Below are 6,749 nucleotides of genomic sequence, written 5' to 3'. Positions count from 1 at the left end.
GAGTATGGGTTCGAGTCACTTCTGGGGTGTGAGTTTTTCAGTTATATATATATATATATATATATATATATATATATATATATATATATAATGTCATACCTAGTAGCCAGAACGCTCTTCTCGGCCTACTATGCAAGGCCCGATTTGCCTAATAGGCCGAATGATTTTCTTTATTATTAATAAATTGTTTGCAGTTAGTTTATTTGAATTATTATTATTATATTATAATAAGAACAAAAATTATTGACGTAGTTGAGTTTGTTTAGGTTAGGTTAGGTAGGGTTGGCTAGGTTCAGTCATACATCTACATTAGTTTTATGTCAAATATAAACAAATTAACTCATACATAATGAAATGGATAGCTTTATCATTTCATAAAAAAAAAAAATATATATAATGTCAGGGAAACTTGGGTTATTAGGCAAATCGGGCTTGCATAGTAGGCAGAGTACTGCGTTCTGGCTACTAGGTACAACATATATATATATATATATATGTCGTACCTAATAGCCAGAACGCACTTCTCAGCCTACTATGCAAGGCCCGATTTGCCTAATAAACCAAGTTTTCATGAATTAATTGTTTTTCGACTACCTAACCTACCTAGCCTAACCTAACCTAACTTTTTCGGCTACCTAACCTAACCTAACCTATAAAGATAGATTAGGTTAGGTTAGGTAGGGTTGGTTAGGTTCGGTCATATATCTACGTTAATTTTAACTCCAATAAAAAAAAATTGACCTCATACATAATGAAATGGGTAGTTTTATCATTTCATAAGAAAAAAATTAGAGAAAATATATTAATTCAGGAAAACTTGGCTTATTAGGCAAATCGGGCCTTGCATAGTAGTCTGAGAAGTGCGTTCTGGCTACTAGGTACGACATATGTATATATATATATATATATATATATATATATATATATATATATATATATATATATATATATGTATATATATATATATATATATATATATATATATATATATATATTTATATATATATATATATATATATATATATATATATATATATATATATATATATATTTATATATATATATATATATATATATATATATATATTTATATATATATATATATATATATATATATATATATATATATATATATATATATATATATATTTATATATATATATATATATATATATATATATATATATATATATATATATATATATATATATGTCGTACCTAGTAGCCAGAACTCACTTCTCAGCCTACTATGCATGGCCCGATTTGCCTAATAAGCCTAGTTTTCATGAATTAATGTTTTTTCGACAACCTAACCTACCTAACCTAACCTAACCTAACGTTTTCGGCTACCTAACCTAACCTAACCTATAAAGATAGGTTAGGTTAGGTTAGGTAGGGTAGGTTAGGTTCGGTCATATATCTACATTAATTTTAACTCCAATAAAAAAAATTGACCTCATACATAATGAAATGGGTAGCTTTATCATTTCATAAGAAAAAAATTAGAGAAAATATATTAATTCAGTAAAACTTGGCTTATTAGGCAAATCGGGCCTCGCATAGTAGGCTGAGAAGTGAGTTCTGGCTACTAGGTACGACATATATATATATATATATACAGAGCACCACTTGGTTTCCGAACTTTAGTTATCCGAAACTTCCAGTTTCCCGATTGGGGTTGGGGAGTCTTGCTACCCGAACAAAGTTCGGGTAGGAAGGGGTCCGCCAAGCGTCATGCTGGCTTGGTGTGGTGGGTGGGAGATGATACAGTTTGCCCACTGTGACTTCACAGATTCACGGCCTATTATTCCTATTATTTTGAATTGCCATAAGGCTGGAATGTTCATTCTGTGCTTTTGTTTTACATATCTGCACAATCAAGAAACATCTGTGCACCATGTCTGCTCCAAATGCACGCATTGCGTCAGTGATGGCTGACCAGTGGGTGGATGGATGAGGGAGCTTAAGTGGGAGGCAGTATGAGAGAGGGGGGGGGAGAATTAGTCAGAAAGGGAGGGAGGGAGAGAGAGATGCTAGGTGGGAGTGGGAGGGAGAGAGAGATGCTAGGAGGGAGGGAGAGATGCTAAGAGGGAGGGGGAGGTAGGGAGAGATGCTAGGAGGTAGGCAGGAAGGGACGGAAGTAGTGAGAATTAGGGAGGGAAAGGCAGGCAGGCAGGCAGGCTAGCTTGCAGGCAGGCTGGCAGGCAGGGAGTGAGTGGTAGTCACGCGGTTGAACCGCGTGACCTTTAAAAGAGAGTATGGGATGAAGGGGGGCGGGTGGTGGGGGCGAGACCGGCTCATTCCCGAAGATAAGCCTAACACACACTACCCGTTAGCATGATGGCAGGCAGGCAAGCTTGCAGGCTGGGAAGGAGGCAGGCAGGCAGGCTTGCAGGCTGGGAAGGAGGCTTGCAGGCTGGGAAGGAGGCAGGCAGGCAGGCAGGCTTGCAGGCTGGGAAGGAGGCAGGCAGGCAGGCTTGCAGGCTGGGAAGGAGGCTTGCAGGCTGGGAAGGAGGCAGGCAGGCAGACTTGCAGGCTGGGAAGGAGGCAGTCTTGCAGGCTGGGAAGGAGGCAGGCAGGCAGGCTTGCAGGCTGGGAAGGAGGCAGGCAGGCTTGCAGACTGGGAAGGAGGCAGGCAGGCTTGCAGGCTGGGAAGGAGGCAGGCAGGCAGGCAGGCTTGCAGGCTGGGAAGGAGGCAGGCAGGCTTGCAGGCTGGGAAGGAGGCAGGCAGGCTTGCAGGCTGGGAAGGAGGCAGGCAGGCTGAGAAGGAGGCAGGCAGGCAGGCAGGCAGGCATGCTTGCAGGCAGGCAGGCTTGTAGGCAGGCAGGCTTGCAGGCTGGGAAGGAGGCAGGCAGGCAGGCAGGCTGGGAAGGAGGCAGGCAGGCAGGCTTGCAGGCTGGGAAGGAGGCAGGCAGGCAGGCTTGCAGGCTGGGAAGGAGGCAGGCAGGCAGGCTTGCAGGCTGGGAAGGAGGCAGGCAGGCAGGCTTGCAGGCTGGGAAGGAGGCAGGCAGGCAGGAAGCGATATATGGGTGTTGAAGTGAACCATGAACCACGTGACCTTTGAGAGTGTGTGTGTATGGGTTTGGGGTGGGGGGAGAGGGGGAGGTTTGTCGGTGGTGGGGGAGGGACCGGCTGACTCTGTAAGCCTAACCACACTCCACAGACCTGTGACCCAGATTTGTTTCTTAAATGTACAGTACATCATCGTATATTTTAGGCAGGATGTGCCTGCAGGCTGGCAGGATGTGCCTGCAGGCTGGCAGGATGTGCCTGCAGGCTGGTAGGATGTGCCTGCAGGCTGGCAGGATGTGCCTGCAGGCTGGCAGGCAAGCTGGCAGGCTGGCTGGCAAGATGTTCCTGCAGGCTGGCAGGATGTGCCTGCAGGCTGGCAGGATGTGCCTGCAGGCTGGCAGGCAAGCTGGCAGGCAGGATGTTCCTGCAGGCTGGCAGGATGTGCCTGCAGGCTGGCAGGCAAGCTGGCAGGCAGGCTTGCAGGATGTTCCTGCAGGCTGGCAGGAAACATCTAGAGGATGTTTGCCAGACAGCTTAATAATCAGTTAGGAACAATTATGGACTTTTATAAAGCGGACCAGGACTTCACTTATTGGTGAGTACAAACAAAACACGGTCGCATTTACGTTATGAACCTGTCGATTGTTTTCTCCTAGAGTTTTTTCGTAAATTTTTCAGAACAATTTCTTTTTACATTTCTAGTTTATTTTTTCCCCTCTATTTCTCGTATACGAACTTACATGTTAACCGACGGGTCTCGTCCCCAAGGGGTTCGGAAACCAAGTGGTGCTCTGTATTTATATATATATATATATATATATATATATATATATATATATATATATATATATATATATATATATATATATATATATATATATATATGTATATATTTATATATATATATATATATATATATATATATATATATATATATATATATATATATATAAATTTAAGGAAATTTCCTGTTTCATTTTTCCTCCGTGGTCTGACATTGTCACATTCTTAATCACGTGTTTATTTTCGTGATATACACACATATATATATATATATATATATATATATATATATATATATATATATATATATATATATATATATATATATATATATATATATATATATATATATATATATATACATATATATATATATTAGTATATTTTGGTAGCAGTCTTTCCTGTAGACATATATTATTAAATATGACCGAAAAAGTAAGATTAATAATTCTAACACGAATTTTCTCGATCCTTCGTACATTCCTTTTCACTGTTGGTGGTAATTCAAAAATCAATTCTCCAAAATTCATTTTTATTTCTAGTCTGACGAGACACTTGAGCGCGTTTCATAAAACTTATTACATTTTCAAAGACTTTAGTTTACACATACACAACTGAATAGAACTTTACACATCTCCGATTTGTTTATATCTACATTTGAGTGAGGTGGATGGGGTGAGGTGGTATTAATAGGGTATTAAATTCATCAACACAAGACAGAACACGAAACAATGGGTATTGAATGGAAGTGATTGTAGAAAGCCTATTGGTCCATATTTCTTGATGCTTCTATATTGGAGCGGAGTCTTGAGGTGGGTAGAATATAGTTGTGCATTAATTGGCTGTTGATTGCTGGTGTTGACTTTTTAATGTGTAGTGCCTCGCAAATGTCAAGCCGTCTGCTATCGCTGTATCTATCGATGATTTCTGTGTTGTTTACTAGGATTTCTCTGGCGATGGTTTGGTTGTGAGATGAGATTGTATGTTCCTTAATGGAGCCCTGTTGCTTATGCATCGTTAAACGCCTAGAAAGAGATGTTGTTGTCTTGCCTATATACTGGGTTTTTTGGAGCTTACAGTCCCCAAGAGGGCATTTAAATAAATAAAATAAAATAAAATGTTTATTTAGGTAAGGTATATACATACAATAAATTTTTGCAAAGATTGGTTGACTTATAGGTAGAGCCAGTACATACAATGCCTAAAGCCACTATTACGCAAAGCGTTTCAGGCATGATAAACTTAAATGACAAGCTTAATACTAATTGAGCATAATGAGTAGAATGAAAACAAGAAATGAAAACATAGATGAAAAAGCAGCACAAATACAATTATGTCGACAAACAGCGCTCTTTAAAAAAAAAAACAGACATTGGTTGACAATAGAAGGGTAAGGTAGGTTACAGGGAATTTATTAGGTATAGCTTCGTTTTTTAACTTAAACTGGTTGAGAGAGGTACAGTCTTTAACATGGTTGGGAAGGTCATTCCACATTCTGGGCCCCTTGATTTGTAGAGCATTTCTAGTTTGATTAAGTCGTACTCTAGGAATATCAAAACTGTATTTATTTCTGGTGTGGTGCTCATGGGTTCTGTTACAACCTTCTATGAAGCTTTTGAGATCAGGATTGGCATTATAGTTAAGCGTTTTATATATGTATAATACACATGAGAGAATGTGCAGTGACTTAATGTCTAACATATTCAGAGATTTGAGTAGGGGTACCGAGTGATGTCTGGGGCCAGAGTTGGATATTGTCCTAATAGCAGCTTTGTGTTGAGTAATTAGAGGACGTAAGTGATTTTGGGTAGTAGAGCCCCAAGCACAAATACCATAGTTGAGATATGGATAGATAAGGGAGTAATAGAGAGTCACCAGGGCAGGGCGTGGTACATAATATCTGATCTTAGAAAGAATGCCCACAGTTTTTGAAACTTTTCACTTCTTTTCACAAGACTATCTCTTGTGTACGCTACGCTCGCTCCTCACTCTAAGCTGTATATCAGCCCTTAAACTATCGCCAGATGATGTAGACCCCACCCACAGGCAGCTAAGTACATGGAGTCCTAGCATGTTATAGCAAAACCAAAGTAACCGACCAAATTCAACTCATTCCATCTCAATTAAGTTTCAAAACATTCCTCTACGGCTGTGAGTACCAGTGCATGCTGCCGCCACCGCGCTGCCTGACGCAAGTTTCTTCACAATATATACCCCCAGTCCATTCTAACCAATCATGTCTCCTAAAAATGGGACTGTGCAGGGAAAGAAGGACAACAAACCCCTTAACAAGGCAACCATCTCGGCCAACTCAAACAATATTCGTGTTTCTCCGTCTGGAAGCTCTGGGGTCCAGGGCAGCGGTGCTGCCCTCCCCTCCACCCCTTTGAGCAAGGGAGCAGAGTACTCTCAACCCTCTCCTATGGACATGCTAGCATCCCATTATAAGCAACTCAAGCGAGCTTCCGGTCCCTCACCGGAATTCTATAACTGGGCCGAGAATCAGTGGTTCAAAAAGTCTTGCCAAGTCCTCGAGTCTCAAAATACTATCATCTTGAGTCTTCTAAATGAGAATCTAGCGATCCGCGCTAATCAACAACAACAACAACAAGAAATAATCCTCCTCCGCGAGGATATTAGAAACTGCAAGGCAAGCCAAGACCAACTACAGCATGACTTGATTGATCTCCGTGAGGAAAACAACCTTCTGAAAACTGATGAAGCCATTAAAAAACAGGAGGAAGCTCTCAGCAAAATGACTGTATGTATCAGTACATTTTCAGCCCAACGTTCTGTCTCCCAGGATGAACAAGACCAGCAAAAGCTGCTAGACTCTGTTATAGTGTCGTCCCAAGATATACCTGTGGAAAATGAAGGTGAAAACTGTGTCGAAATAGCTCAGGATCTCATAAAAGACAAATTGCAGCTCATTCTAAACAAATCTGACGTTATTG

This window comes from Procambarus clarkii, unplaced genomic scaffold (genome assembly GCF_040958095.1).
Source record: "Procambarus clarkii isolate CNS0578487 unplaced genomic scaffold, FALCON_Pclarkii_2.0 HiC_scaffold_137, whole genome shotgun sequence".
In the NCBI taxonomy this organism is placed as follows: Eukaryota; Metazoa; Arthropoda; class Malacostraca; order Decapoda; family Cambaridae; genus Procambarus; species Procambarus clarkii.
This window is presented reverse-complemented; position numbering follows the sequence as displayed.